Consider the following 16671-nt stretch of genomic DNA (forward strand, 5'->3'; position numbering starts at 1 on the left):
CAGCACATGGACCAACTGATACCTTGTACAGCTTCTCACTCTCCAGCCCTTCTGTAGAGGCAGTAAAAGGCCTATATCAGGTAAAATGTAATTACTTGCTTGGATTTTAAAAATACATTTAATAAAGCATTAATGATATCAGAGCTGCATCAATATTATCTTATTATATCTGCAAGAGTTCAGGTTTCAATATACGGTCATTATAAGCTATCCTATTGTCAAATTGTTTTTTCAATTCCATATTGCCATGGAAAACAAAGAAACAGCTACATAGCTGTCTTCATTTTTTCTTTTCTTGAAATGGCAATTTTGGAGACATCAGGGTGCTGAGTTCTTTCCATCTAATAAGATGACATGTGGTGAAATGTTGCCTGTAGATATTTTTTTCTTCTGATTCCTGCTTTATTTTTTTCTCCTCCTGAAAGATAGACTAAATGTCTAATAGAACAATACATTATTTCCTTCTTCCTACAATGATATACGCTATATAGACAAGTTAAAAATCTGCCCATTGTTGCTTTCTATACAGTTTGCATTATTCCACAACAAAAAATAGTCTTCTGTATTATCACTTTTCTGTGAACGTCCAGATGCTATTTGTATTTGAGGCAAACAAAACAGACACAGTAAGGCCTATGAAACAGAATTGTTTGACTAGCTTATCTTCACAAAGTTCAAGTTCCAGCATATTTACCAAGGCTTCAGGCCCTTCTTTCCTCCACTGCGGAACAGTTTGTGTATTATGTTTTGTTTTATTACTGCCAACACTTTTCTGTTTACAACAGAGAAACCGTCTTTTTATGTTATTTCCCAAGGACAATTACAAAATAATGCAATATACTCCTATAAAGTAGTTTATTAAGATACAAAAGGCCATGTCAATCCACTCTCTCTGAGCCCAGGCTGTCATAGACCAACTATCTGGTGCAACATCATAATTTGGCCTGGATTCAAAGAATTACAACACTCACACATCATTATGTGGGCACCACTCAGTGCAGCGGTAAGGACCGCCACCTCCAGAGGCTAAAAGGAAAGACCCAGGACATCATGGGATAAACAAAAAGAAAAAGCAAATTGGACTCAGAGGGTTTTTTGAAATACTACAATTCAACGTCAAATTAATTTCTCTTAAAATTTTAAATCTAGAGAACTATCCCAATACACTACCAGGCACCTGAATTTGTTTTACTATTAGCCTTCTGTAAACCCCTGAATAGTAGCACTCTAGAGGAAGCTCAATCGTTTGGGTAGCAAAGAATATGTGCTGCCATAAAAAGTTCTAAGTTCTAAGAAGAAAAGTGCAGAGTGAGCAGGGGGTCTATTTCTTTTACAAAACTTGGAGAAATGAGGAAAACTGATTGGTACACAACCCAGGGTAGCTAACTACACTTGGCTGCTTTGAAGTCAAATAAAGGAGACAGATGAGCCTTAAAATAACCAGCACATTTCTGGAGAATAAACTCTGTCTTCTGTGGGGCTTTTCTAGATCATTTAGTACACTTATCTAGCTTTAGAAATACTCACCAATTTGCCACCCACTGATTTTTTTGTGCCAATTCAGTATCAGTTGTGTAGAGGAAGCACAACGATGGTTCATGGATAGGAGATATGTGTCTCTACTATTTGGAGTGATCCCTTTAAGGGAGGGTGATGGGAACACATTTTTAATGGCCCTGGAAGGCTAGGGGAGACTTTGGATGGGTAAGAGTCTCCAACTTGTCACGCTTACCCCTAATGTAGTTGGTCAGGCACTATAGCTACGTTCTGTGTTCTTCACCTGTAGCAGCCCCTTTCCCATAAAGCAAGGAGGCCTACCTGCACTCATTTGCCCCCAGGACTTATACACAATTGTACAGCACCAGTGGCTACCTTGCTGTGGCAGGCGCACACTAAGTACAGCAAACAGGTACTTGCTGTTGGCAGAAAGGTAGAGTGGTGTAAGAGCAGTCCAGGTAGGCAAGGTTCAGAATAGTCAGGTCAATCCATAGTCAAAAGGCAGGCAGAGTTCAGAGAATAGTCTAAGTTCCAATCTGAAGTAATAAACAGAGTATTACTAGACCTACTGATTACCAACAATACAGAACTGATCATGAATGTGGTAATAAGGGGTAATGTAGGAAACAGTGATCACAGGTCAATTAGCTTCAGTATAAATCACACAAATAGGAAACATAGGAAGCATAAGGGGAATAGAAAGACACTGAATTTCAAAAGAGACAACTTCCCTAAACTACAAACCTTGCTAGAAGATATAAATTGGGATAAAATCTTGGGAACAAAGAAAATGGAGGAGAGATGGGTTTGCTTTAAGAGCATATTGAATAAGGGCATGAGCCAGTGCATCCCACTGGGAAATACATTTAAAAGAGAGAACAAAAGTCCTGGATGGCTTAACTCCTGTGCAAAAATGCATATAAAAGCAAAGGAGAAGGCCTTCAAAAATTCAAGGCTGAGGAATCGTCATCAGCATTCAGACTTTACAAAGAATGCAACAAGAAAGGGCGGCTAAGATAGAACATGAAAGACACATAGTGGAGGAGAGCAAAAAATCACAAGAAATTCTTTAAGTACATAAATAGTAAAAAAAGGGAGGACAGACCATATTAGCCCCATAAAGAATGAGGAAGGAAATCTGGTTACAAAGGATGAGGAGATGGCGAAGGTATTGAATTTATTATTCTCCTCAGTCTTCACAAGGAATCAGGGGGAGTTTCAGTAACCAAAACTGCAATGTTTAGCCTCATGACATATCACAGGAAGCACCCTCATGGCTAACAGACGACAAAACTAGAAATAGACTTGAAAACTTAGTAAGTCACCGGGGCCAGATGGCTTGCAACCGAGGATCCTTAGGGAACTCAGTGAAGTAATTGCCAGAGCATTGATCGTAATTTTTCCTGACAGTCTACTGACTTGAATGGTACCAGCTGATTGGAGAAAAGCCAATGTAGCACCAATATATAAAATAGGGCCAAAATACATCCTTGCGAATTACAGACCAGTTAGCCTAAAATCAATAGTATGCAAGCTCTTGGAGGGGAGGATAGGGGACTATTTATAAAATTGTAATAATCAAAACGGTATCATTAGCAGTAATCAGCATGGATTCATGAAGAATCATTCATCGTTCCCCATAAACGTTTACTGTTCAGAGGGTGGTGATAAATGGAGAGAACTAGGAATGGTCAGGGGTGGAAAGTGGGGCCCCCCAGGGTTCTGTGCTGGGATTAATCTATTTAATTTGTTCATAAACGACCTGGAGAATGGGGTAAACAGTTCAATCTCTGTATTTGCGGACGATGCTAAGCTAAGCAGGTCAATAACTTCTCCACAGGATGTGGAAACCTTGCAAGAACATCTGAACAAATGAATGGGGTGGGCAACTACATGGCAAATGAGATTTATTGTGGAAAAATTTGCATTTGGGTGTCAAAAATATGAATGCAATCTACTCACTGGGGGGAGAACCTCTGGGGGAATCAAGGATGGAAAAGGACCTGGGGTCCTAGTAGATGATAGGCTCAGCTATTGCATGCAATGCCAAGCTGCTGCTAACAAAGCAAACAGAATATTTGGGATGCATTAAAAAGGGGATTAACTCAAGAGATGAAGCAATAATTCTCCCACTCTACAAGACTCTGTTCTGACCTCACCTGGATTATGCTGTCCAGTTCTGGGACCAGTTCTCAGGAAGGATATACTGGAAATTGAGCGAGTACAGAAAAGGGCAACATTAGTTATGAAGATAGGTTGTGAGCACTGAACTTATTCTCTCTGGAGAAGAGACGCTTGAGAGGGGGTATGATTTCAAGTTACAAATATCATATTGGTGACCCCACAATAGGGATAAAACTTATCCACGGAAGGGAGTTTAATAAGACACGTGACCATTCATTAAAATTAGAAGAAAATAAGTTTAACCTTAAACTGTGTAGAAGATTCCTTACTGTGAGAGCGGAAAGGATGTGGAATTCCCTTCCACAGGTGGTGGTTTCAGTGGGGAGCATCGATAGTTTTAAAAAACTATTAGATAAGCACCTGAACGACGACAACATACAGGGATATACAATTTAATACTGACATAAAATCACACACATAGGTTGGACTTGATGGACTTGGTTCTTTTTTTTTCAACCTCACCTACTATGCAACTATGTAACCACCTTCCCAGTCTCAAGTGTTTTGCAGACTCTATTGTCCCATACACACGAACGGATTTTCCGACAACAAATGTTGGATGTGAGCTTGTTGGCAGAAAGTCCGATCGTGTGTACGGGGCATTACAGGTTTGGCTCCATCCACCTTCCCATCAACTCTGACCAGCTACTCTGTCCCTGCTGAAAAAAATCATCTCCATAACATGATGCTACCACCATCATGTTTCACAGTGGGGATGGTTTGTTCAGGATGATGTGCAGTGTTAGTTTTCCACCACACATAGTCCGCCACATGGCTTCTCGCAAACTGCAAACAAGACTTCTTATGGCTTTCTTCTCGCCACTCTTTCATAAAGGACAGATTTGTGGTGTGTACAACTAATAGTTGTCCTGTAGACAGATTCTCCTACCTGAGATGTGGATCTCTGCAGCTCCTCCAGAGTCACCATGGGCCTCTTGGCTGCTTCTGTGATTAATGCTCTCCTTGCCTGACCTGTCAGTTTAGGTGGACGGCCATGTCTTGGTATTCTTTCCATTTTTGAATGATGGATTAAAAGTGCTCAGTGAGATGTTCAAATCAAAACTTGGGATTTTTTTTTATAACCTTACCCTGCTTCAAACGTCTCCACAAGTTTTTCCCTGACCTGTCTGGTGTGTTCCTTGGCCTTTATGATGCTGTTTGTTCACAAAGGTTCTCTAACAAACCTCTGAGGGCTTCACAGAACAGCTGTATTTATACTGAGATTAAATTATACACAGGTCAACTCTATTTTCTAATTAGGTGACCTCTGAAGGCAATTGGTTCCATTAGATTTTAGTTAGGGGTATCAGAGTAAAGGGGACTGAATACAAATGCACACCACACTTTTCAGATATTTATTTGTAAAAGAAATTGAAAAACATTTATCATTTTCCTTCCACTTCACAATTATGTGCCACTTTGTACTGGTCTATCACATACAATCCCAATAAGATACATTTAGGTTTTTGGTTGTAACATGACATAATGTGGAAAATTTCAAGGGGGGTGAATACTTTTTCAAGGCACCGTATAATATGTTTGTTAATAATAAAAAAAAAAAAAAAACACAAGACTTAAATATCACTTTAAATCAAGTTTGGTCTCGACCCAGAGACTGGCTACATCAATTACCTTGCAGGTGAACAAGCAGGCAGTTGGAATGCATTACAGCCCAAACCAGGATGCTGGAATGAAACCAATGGAGCAGGAGTGCTACATGCTCCCTACACAACCCTAATGATAGAACTTTTTTTGTTTTTTTATTATTATTTTTATTGATTTGCAATTAAAATAAAAACAACTTACAGCCTATTGGGCATACCCAGGCTGATTACTACAAAACCCCCCTGAGTCAAAACAATTAGGGAACAACCAAAAACCTCCCCTCCCCCCACCCAACCTACCGCCACCGGCGTGTACATCCAAAAAAAAAAAAAAACTCCTCGTACGCTCTAGCACCACTGTACATCCTGCAGGATAGCTACCAAATTCGTCCATGCTCTACTGCAGACTACAATTAGACCCAGGATGAAATATATAAACATTACCCTCCTCCCACTAATCCCTTACTGCCCCCGTAAATAATGACCCAGGGCTACATGAATGTCAATACTTTAGAACCCCTCCACTAATTACTAATGGAATGCAGTCAGTCAGAATTCGAGTCAGCGTTGGTGTCGCGCGACTCCGTCCATATGTCCCATATTTTATGAAATTTAACACCGCAGCCGCGCGATAAATAGGTGGCCTTGTATAGTGGAAGAGCCGCATTCACTAAACTCTTCCAGAAATTAACAGATGGGGCTACCGGGGCCTTCCATTTAAGCACAATAGACTTACGGGCATAGTATAGCAATAAGCCCAGGAGTGTTCTGATCGCTCGGCGTGGAGCCAGCGACCCGACCAATCCTAAGAGGCACACCTCTACAGATAACGGTATATTAACGGTGGTAACAGTCAAAATAAAATGAGTCACCTCCACCCAAAAACTAGCTATCTGAGGACAGCTCCAGAACATGTGTATAAAATCCGCCGAAAGTGAGTTGCATCTCCAACAAGAGGTAGGGACAGATGGATAGATTCTGTGAAGCCGTTGCGGAGTGTAATATACCCTATGTACTATTTTAAATTGCACCAATCTATCCCTGGCTGACACTAACTGTGAGAAAGGATACTCCCAGACATCTTCCCAGTCCTCCGTGTCCAATGCGGGAAAATCCACCTCCCACTTTGCCCTCAGGAGTTCCATGCCCGTATGCACATTGGGGAGTAACACCTTATAAATAGCGGACAATGGTTTAGACAAATTATCGTCCCTGAGCAGAGTTTCCAACCTCGAGGTGTAGAACGCCACTGGGGCGTTGCCAAACTGTGTTCGAAAGGCATGATTAAGTTGCAAGAATCTGAATAAGTGTGAGTTAGGCAAAGTATATAGTTGCTTCAGCCTGTCAAAGGTCTGTATCTTGCCCTCAAAACAGAGTTGTTCAAGATATTTGATACCCCTGCTTGCCCATACACTAAGGTCAGGAATAGAGCCAAATTCCGGTAAATTCGGGTTAAACCAGAGAGGACTATGCAGAGAGATGTGTCCCGAAGGAACGGGGCGCAGCAAATTAGCTACGTTCCATGCCTTTATAACCGCCCTCATTGCGGCAGTAAGAGGGAACGGGCCCGAAGACCACGATACAACAAGTGTCTTAGTGCCTCGTATGACCCCAGCCACGCCGCCTCCAGGACCACCGCCGCATTGGAATCATCCGAAACCAGCCAATTGTGAGCATGGGACAGGAGGGCCGCCACATAGTATGAGTGCAGGTCCGGGCAAACTAAACCCCCCTCTCCCCAAGGCCTCTGCAACACCGTCAGCTTAAACCTCGGCTGTCCAGCACCCCAGAGAAAGGACACCAGAAGAGAATTTATTGTGTGGAAATTTTTTTTAGGAATCCAGATTGGAGCATGTCTGAGAACATAGAGGAAAGCAGGCAAAAGCTTCATCTTAAATAAATTAATCCTCCCAATCAAGGTGAGAGGGAGATGCGACCATGCCTTCAGTCTAGTCCTCATCTTCTGCACCAATGGATCCAGATTGAGGGCATAAAAATCAGAGGTAGAGGATGAAATGTGAATCCCCAGGTATTTAATTGTATCCGTCCACATGAGTGGCAGTTCGGGATCCGCTGCCGCTTTAGCCCCCCTATCTATTGACATAATTTGAGATTTGTCCCAATTCACCTTCAGCCCTGAACAGTCAGAGAAGTGAGAAAGAATGAGTAATGTCTCTCTGAGAGACTGGGCGGGGTCACTTAAAAAGAGTATGAGATCGTCAGCATATAAAGCTACCTTCTCTTGTATGGAACCCACCTGTATCCCTCTAACCCCCTCCGCCTTCCTGAGGGCCGCCGCGAGTGGCTCCATTGCCAGGGCAAAAAGAGCCGGTGACAATGGACAACTCTGCCGCGTTCCTCTCTCAACAGCGAAAGGCGCTGACAAGCCACCACCTATCTTAATCTGCGCCGATGGCTCCTTATATAAAATATGGATCCAGTTACAAAATTCCGCTCCAAAACCCATGACCTCCAGTACTAAGGACATAAACTGCCATGCCACGGAGTCTAAAGCTTTTTCGATATCCAGTGTCACTATAACCCTCGTAGCAGACTCAGTGGCCGGCAACTGCAAATGAGTAAATACCCTTCGTAGATTTATATCGGTTGACTTCCCTGGCATAAATCCAGTCTGGTCTATATCAATCAGGGATGGCAGGACCAGACGTAACCTAGTGGCCAGAATTTTTGTCAAAATTTTCAGGTCATAATTTAGCAGGGAGATCGGTCTATAGGAAGCACAAAGGGAGATATCCTTGCCAGGCTTGGGAATAAGCACTATGTGTGCTTGGTACATGGAAGGAGGGAGCCTGTCAGGAAGATCCTCCTCACGGACGTCCGAGCGGCGAAAGTCGCAGAAGATCTCTTGCCCAGTTCCAGGAGCGTTACCGCGATCGGCGGTGCGCGCGGGAGCGCGCACGCGGGTGCGCGCGTGGCCGTTTGACGCAAATTGGCGCCAATAGCGCTATTTAAACTGGATCCATGCCTCACTGCCTTGCTGCCTGATCAACAGCGTTCCTGTGCGTCCTGGTGATCCGTATCTGAATCTGAACCTGAACCTGTACCTGTATCTGTACCTGTACCCTGATCCGTATCGAACCCGGCTTGTTCCCGACTCTGCTGTTTGCTGCCTGCCCCCCGACTTTGGCTTGTACCCGACTACTCTTCTGGATTCCGTTTCTGTACCTGATCTGCCCGCCTGTGCCTGACCTGGACTGTTACACCATCCGTCAACTGTAAGTTGCTTGCTGTTGTACTACAGGACACCTCCCAGTCCTCCGCAATATCTGGCTGTACTCTTTCTGCGTTTGTAGCCTTCTATCTCTGGCCGCAGACTACTGGACTCTTCCGCTTCCGCTTATCCATTGCACCTGCATCCATTGTTGGACTACAATACCCCTCCGTTGTTTGTCACTTCCTGCAATCACTTGTATACCGTTGCTGGACTACAGGAACCCTTCTGCTGTCTGCTGGAACTTATCTCACCTTTGCCTGCATTCAGACACCGGACTACAATACACCTCCTCCTTCAACAGTCTTCTGCCTCTACCACCTGCTATCCGGTCAGGCACTTGTGCCCCTCTGTGCTCCTGAGCCCCTGTCACCACTACCAGGGTCTCTCGAGTCAGAGGTCTACGAGAGGCCACTCCCTGCACTCCGGGCTCTGCTTAAAGGTACGTGACAGAGCCTCAGTTGAGTTTTGCTGTCAGAGAATACTTTTAACAACTTGGGAGCGATCATTGGTGCGTACATCCTGTACCACTCGCCAGGCAGGCCATCGTGTCCAGGAGTCTTCCCACCAGGGAATGAGCAAATTGCCCCCTCTACTTCCTCCAAAGTAAAGTCCTTGTCTAGAAATTCACGATCCTCCTGTGAAAGAGTGGGCAAATTTAGAGAGGAAAGAAACTCCCTCTGCGCTTCCACCAACCCCCCTGGGACCGCAGCATACAGGTGTTCATAAAAGGCTCTAAATTCAGTGAGTATCATGTCGGGCGCGGACACTATCTGACCATCAGACCCATGGATCTCCGAGACAACTGTCTGCATTTTAGGATCAGCCACTAAATTTGCTAGAAGCTTACCGTTTTTGTCCCCGGATTCAAAGATCTTCCCCACCATAGACTTCAAATCTAAATGAGTGGCCTCAGCAAGATGAAGGGATAAAGCCCGTCGTGATTCGGCCGAGTGAAGCGCTCCAAGGTCGGCGAGTCGGAAAACGCCTCAGCCGCCTCGGCCTCGCTCCCCTCAAGCCGCCGCACCTGGGATGACATCTCAAAGCGGACCGCCTTAATAGCTGAAATATATTTCCCTCTGGCATTGGCCTTAAAGGCATCCCAAACCATCTGTACCGAGGCAGATCCCTCATTTAACTCCCAGTATTGTTGCAGCTTAGGGGCGGCCTCCTCCCCCACCCGCAAGTCCTGCAACCATTTGGGCGCTAGACGCCAACAATCTGTACCCCTGGTGTCCGACAACTGCAAGGTAACCTCCAAAGGTGCGTGGTCAGAGAAACCTGCAGGTAAGTACAGGGCCCCCCTCACCGACGTCAAGGCCCCAGAATTGCCGAAGACCAGGTCTATCCTGGAGCCCGATCTATGTGTGGAGGAGTGGAAGGAATAGGCCCTAGCGTCCACATGCTTCCATCTCCAGATCTCAGTGTAATTACATGTTTGAGCCCACTGCAACAGATCGGGCGAATATACCCTATTTGGGTTGGACGAGTCCAGGGATGGATCTAAAATAGAATTAAAATCCCCAGCTATATAGAGTCTGGAGAACTGTAGGGGAGCAAGCAGCTCACTAATCTTATACAAAATCTGTGGATTGAAGGGGGGGGGGGGGGCACATATACATTGACAAAAGCATAAACCACCTGACTAATTTCTAATAGCAGGATAATAAATCTACCTCCTTGGTTAGTATGCAGGTGAACAACTTTATAAGCTAGAGATTTGTTTAGCAAGATGGCCACTCCCCTCGCATAACTAGAGTATGTAGCATGGAATGCTTGTCTCACCCAGGGCCTGCGCAAGGCAAGGATTTTATTTCCCAGGAGATGAGTCTCCTGGAGAAAAAGGACGTGGTCTATGTTTATTCAGGTATTTAAACATCAACGCTCTCTTAACCTTATCATTAAGACCAAGTTCCAAGACACCAGTCTCAAAGCCATGTACGTAATTGACAATATGTAATAGCATAGCAATCCTTACACAATATCCCCTTATCCTGCCAGTGAGCATGGTACATGTCAGTATAACATTCAAAACAGATGTAATACTCAGTGGATTCAGAGCGCACAGTGAAACAAGAAAAAAGAAAATTAAAACAGCAACAGAAAAAAAAGAACAAAAAAATATAATGATAGAACTTTAATCCCAAAAGGGTTAACCTATCTGCAGAGGAGACTTGAAAAGGAGTAGGAAGAAGTTAGCACTTGTCATTGAGGTGGCGTGGAGTAGTTCACAGCTGTAAGCAAGCGTGGACTGTTTGGCAACTGAGACACTTGCTTGTGATACCCTGAAACAGATGGGAACCCTAAATCCAAGTGTGGGATACTGACAGTGAGCCATTCTGTTATCGTAACTATGCCAGGATTATGGACTGTTTGGAAAAAACTAAATTAGCATGGATTGTAGAGTTAATATGTTGGGGGGAGTTAATAGTAAGGGCAGAGCATTTGGAGATGTTAACCTCCAAACCCGAAAGGTCCTGGAAGGTACAGAGGGTGGAAATCAGGTTAGGAATTGAGACTAATGGATTAGACAAAAATAAGTGGACATCAACCGCATATAGACTTATTTTGAACTGTGGATCCCCTTTTGAATACCCCTTGATATTAGGGTCTAAGCTAATGGAGCAGGCTAAGGGTTCGATGGCAAGGGCAAATAAAAATGGTGACAAGGGGCAGCCCTGCCTTGTTCCCCTGCCTAACATGAAGTAGTCAAAGTTGCAGCCTGGGAGTCTAATACATGTGCGGGGATGGTGGTAAAGTGCCCAGAATCCGTGGACAAAGACCCCAGAAAAGCCAAATTATTCCAGGGTTAGTTCGAGGTATGGCCATAGCATGCTATCAAAAGCCTTGTGGATGTCAAGGCTCAGGAGTAGCACTCTGCGAGAATGTAGGTCAGCACTTTGGATGATTTTAGAAGCACGTATGATATTGTCTGTAATTTGTCCGGTCAGAATAAAGCCTGTTTGGTCAGGGGAGATTTAGGAGGTAATGATTGTTTGTCGGCTAAGATTCGTCCAAAGATCTTCAGATCAGTATTGATGACTGAAATTGGCCTATAGTTTTGAGGTAGGGAGTGGTCCTTGTTGGGTTCTAGGATTACAGACACGTTCATGAGAAGCATATTGTCTGGGAAGATGTTACCTTTGAGGATGTGATTAAAGCTAGATTTTAGATATGGAATTAATTTGTCGAGGAATTTCTTTGTAATATGGGGCTGAATACCCGTCAGGTCCTTGGGTTTTGGAAGGTTTCAAGGATTTGATAACCTTGATAATTTCCAGGTCTGAGCAAGGGCGTTCAGCCTTTGGAGGTGTTCTTGAGTTAGTATGGGGAGAGGAATATTATCTAACCATGTCTTGAGGGCATGGTCAGGGGTTGAGGAAGGGGGGAGAGCAGATTTGTACACAATTTAGAGGAAATCTGAAGGACCTCAGATGGGTGAGAGAGAAAGCCCCTGCTAGGGTTTCTTATGCCGCGTACACACGTAGCCGACTATCCGGCGGACTTAGTCTGGCGGACTTCCCGCCGGACTGTCCGCCGGACTTCCCGCTGGACTGTCCACCGGACTTTCCGAACGAGCTACTTGCCCACACACGGCACTTTTTCAGCGGACTAATACGGCGTACTAAGTCCGCCGGACTATCCGCCGTACTTTTGAAATGAACAGACTCGCCCACACACGCGGAGAAAAGTCCACTCATTTTGAGCATCCTCTGGGACTGTGACATCATAATGGGCGGGGACATCATCCAGTGATGTCCCTATATAAGTCTCCGCGCGCCACGTCCCTGCCATTGTGAGCGGAGGCAGCGACGAGGCAACATCTGAAGAGAAGAAAAGAAGAGAAGAAGAGAACAGAACAGAAGACAGCGATATCGGCGACAGAAGACCGGGCCACCGCCTGTAAAAGATCTAGAAGAAGGCACGGAGGCCCAGCAAGAAGAACCGAAGAGGGGGGATAAGAACCCCGAAGAGGGGGACAAGACCCCCGAAGTCAGAAGAAGAGGGCGGCGAAGAAGAAAGCCGGGCTCCTCTGCTAGTAAAAGAGCTAGTAGAAGATAGCAGAGGAGTCCGACGAGAAGACCCCCGAAGACGGAAGATCCCCGGAGCTATGCAATAAACTATTTTAACCCTTGTGTGTTGTGTTTTTTTTTTATTTTATTTTTACAGGTGAATGGGTAGGGGTACATTGTACCCCATACTCATTTACATAGGTTGGGGGGCCGGTATCCGGGGGTGCCTTTATTAAAGGGGGCTCACGGATTCCGATAAGCCCCCCACCTGCAGACCCCAACAACCAACGGCCAGGGTTGTCGGGAAGAGGCCCTCGTCCTCATCAACATGGGGACAAGGTGCTTTGGGGTGGGGGGCGCGTGGTCCCCCCTTCCCCAAGGCACCCCCCATGTTGAGGGCACGCGGCCTGGTACGGCTCAGGAGGGGGGGTGCTCACTCGTCCCCACCCCCTTTCCTGGCCGGCCGGGTAGCATGCTCAGACAAGGGTCTGATATGGACCTAGGGGGGAACCCCCACGCCATTTTTCAACGTAGGGATTCCCCTTTAACTCCATACCAGGTGACGGAGCCTCCTTCACTGGCCCCGGCTACCTGGAGACGCGCTCAAAATGAGCCGATTTTTCTCAGCGCGGGAAAAGTCTGCTCATTTCAAAAGTACGCGGACTAGCACACACACGGCCGTACTGTCCCCCGAAAAGCGAGTCCGGTGGACAGATTGAAATGCAAAAATACTTTTTTAGTCCACCGGACTTTTGGGTAAAAAAAAGTCCGCCGGAGGCTACACACGGGCGGATTGTCCAGCGGACTTGAGTTTGCCGGACTTTTCCACTGGATTGTTTGATCGTGTGTACGCGGCATTAGTTTATAAATGTGGGGGGGTTGGATGGATTGGTTGAGCTTTCTTGCAAACATGGCCAAGGCCGAATTACTGTGTAACCGGTACCTGGCCTTTGACTACCTAAGGGCCTTATCAGTTTGTTCAGAGAGGATTTTGTCAAGTTTGAGTCTAGTGTTATTAATCTATAGGAGATCTGGCGTGTGATGCTGTGCGTGTAGATGGTATAACTAATCTAGTTCATTGGTGAGTCTGGAAATATCAATTAATCTTTGTTTTTTTCTTTCAGCAGCTAATTGGATTAGATGTCCTCTTTTTACCACCTTATGGCCCGCCCATAGAACAGTAGGGGAGATGTCTTCTATGTTATTGGAGGAAAAATATTTCTTGTTCAGTCTCCGCCCTGCGACAGAAGGTTTAAGGCCAATGTGTATTATGTCCAGGGAGACTATCTGGTGTAGTAATATAGGGGAACAAAACAAATAATCCAATCTGGAATAACTGTCATGGGGGTGGGAATAAAAGGGGTATTCTCGGGCACCAACAATGTGTGCCCTCCATGAGTCTACTAAATTATGTGAGTGCAGCAATGATTTCAAGGTTTTAGGGAAGGCATTGGTGGTGCTACCCACTTTGCTCCTATCTAGGGCCAAATGTGCCACCAAATTGAAATCCCCTCCCAGCAGCAGGTGAGGGGAGTCGTAATTTATCCAAAACCTGGATAAAGGCCTTAAAAAAGGATGCTTGGGAGTCATTAGGAGCATGCAGGTTAGTTATTGTTACCTTCTTGACCTGTAAGGAGCCCTGCAGGATGATAAAACTGCTTGGATATTGCAACCTCTCGGGACCTGGACCCAAACGTTGTATAGTGCCCTTGGCCAAATGATCTATGTGGGGTGGTTATTTTCAGAGAAGTGAGTCTCCTGTATGAGTATAATGTCAGCATGGAGGCGTTTATAAGTATTAAATGCCTTTTTCCACTTCTGTGGGGAGTTAAACACCCTAACGTTGTGGGATATTAATCTGATACCTACTGTAGGAGTGGAAGGCAGATGGGTATATATTAATGGGGGGAGGTCCCATATAAGGGTGCAAGCTCCCACATGTTGTAGTAGCTAGGGTAAACCTTAAGGGCTATATTGCATGAAAGAGTATATTTAATTACCGTATTTATCGGCGTATAACATGCACCCCAAGTTTAGGAGGGAATTTTAAGGAAAAAAACTTTTAGGAGGGAAATTTAAGGAAAAAAACATTTAGGAGGGAAATGTAAGGAAAAAAAACTTACATTTAAATGCCCATCAATGCAGCCTTATCAGTGTCTATCTGAATCCTTGTCAGTGTCATTTGCAGCCTTGTCATGCAGCCTGTCCGTCATGCAGCCTGTCCGTCATTACAGCCTTGTAATGCAGCCTGTCCGTCATTGCAGCCTCGTGCATCGTTGTCCCCTCAGTGATGTCGGCTTTTATTTTTAAAAATGGCTTTTGACCATACCCAGTGGCTCTTGGTCGCCTTCGGCCGTACTCGGCGGCATTCAGCCCTTCTCTGCAGTTTTGGGTCGCCGAGAAGGGCCGAAGGTGGCCGAAAGCCGCGAGAAGGGCCGAAGGTGGCTGAAAGCCTGCGAGAAGGGCCGAAGGCGGCCGAAAGCCACGAGAAGGGCCGAAGGCAGCTGAAAGCCGCCCAGAGCCCAAAAATCTATCAGAAATTGCAGAGGATCGGCGTATAACATGCACCCGTGATTTTACCCTGATTTTAAGGGGAAAAAAGTGAGTGTTATACGCCGATAAATACGGTACTTCAAAAAATAGAGTCCCGTAACCAAAAAATAAATAAACAGTAAACCAGAGAAAAGTAAGTATAAACTATTGGGGTCGGGAGGGGATAGACCATCCCGACAAAAGGATAATGCACTTAACAGTCAAAGATAAAACCTACTGGACAGTAGGACAATAGTGTCCAACACTCTTGGTAACCTGTATGAAGCCAAGAAGAAAAGAAAAAAAACACACAGGCAAAAAAAAGGCAAATAAACGGATCCAGAAAAAAAAATAGGATTTTTATATACAGCTTACCTGTAAAATCCTTTTCTTGAGAGTACATCACGGGACACAGGAGCTCATTACATAGTGGGTTATATAGGCACCTCTGGGGATTGGACACTGGTTAACCCCAATTAAGGAGAATTCCTCCCCTATATAACCCTTCCCATATGGGAGGCACCTCAGTTTTGTAGCAAAGCAATAGGAAACCATGTAAAACCCAAGAGGTGCGGGAGCCCTGTGTACCGTGATGTACTTTCAAGAAAAGGATTTTACAGGTAAGCTGTATATAAAAATCCTATTTTCTTGATCATATATCACGGGACACAGGAGCTCATTACATAGTGGGATGTCCCAAAGCAATAGATTGAGGGGAGGGAGACATAGATCATAATTATAGACCGCCATAGACCGAAGGACCTAAACTGCAGCCTGCAGTACACTGCGCCCAAAGGCGATATCCTCTTGCCCTCTGACATCCACCTGATAGAATCTGGTGAATGTGTGGACTGATGACCAAGTTGCAGCCTTACAAATCTGAGCCAGGGAGGCCTGGTGATGCACTGCCCAAGAAGCACTTACAGCCCTAGTAGAGTGAGCTTTCACTTGAAAAGGAGGGATTTTCCCTTTAACACTATAGGCCTGAGAAATAATCTGTCTAATCCACCTTGAGAGAGTGGATTTTGATGCCGCCTGGCCCTTCCTAGGGCCTTTCGGCAAAACAAATAAGCAATTCGTTTTCCTTATTTGAGCAGTTGCTTTAAGATAGATACTGATTGCCCTAACCACATCCAAAGTGTGCAAAGATTCTTCTGCGGACTGTGGGTCCGGAAAAAAGCATGGTAGGATTACATCTTGATTCAAATGGAATCCCGAAATCACCTTAAGTAGAAAGGACCTGTTGGGACGCATGACCACCCTTATGAATATGTCCTTATGAATAATTAGATACGGCTCTTTGCTGGAGAGAGCTGATAGTTCTGACACTCTTCTAGCCGTGGATATGGCTACCAAGAAAACCAATTTTTTAGTCAGAAGAACTAGTGAAGCCAGATGCAAAGGTTCAAATGGTTGCCCCTGCAAAGCCGACAGAACCAAATTCAGATCCCATGGGCATACCAGAGGTTTGACTGGCGGCCTTATCCGCATAGCCCCCTGGATGAAAGCCAGCACCAGGGAATGCGATGCAAGTGGCTTCTGAAAAAACACTGACAAGGCCGAAATCTGCACCTTGATAGTGCTTACGGCCAATTTCATTTCTAGGCCT

The sequence above is a fragment of the Lithobates pipiens genome, unplaced genomic scaffold (genome assembly GCF_037356315.1).
Source record: "Lithobates pipiens isolate NorthernLeopardFrog02 unplaced genomic scaffold, aLitPip1_a1.2 Scaffold_3, whole genome shotgun sequence".
In the NCBI taxonomy this organism is placed as follows: domain Eukaryota; kingdom Metazoa; phylum Chordata; class Amphibia; order Anura; family Ranidae; genus Lithobates; species Lithobates pipiens.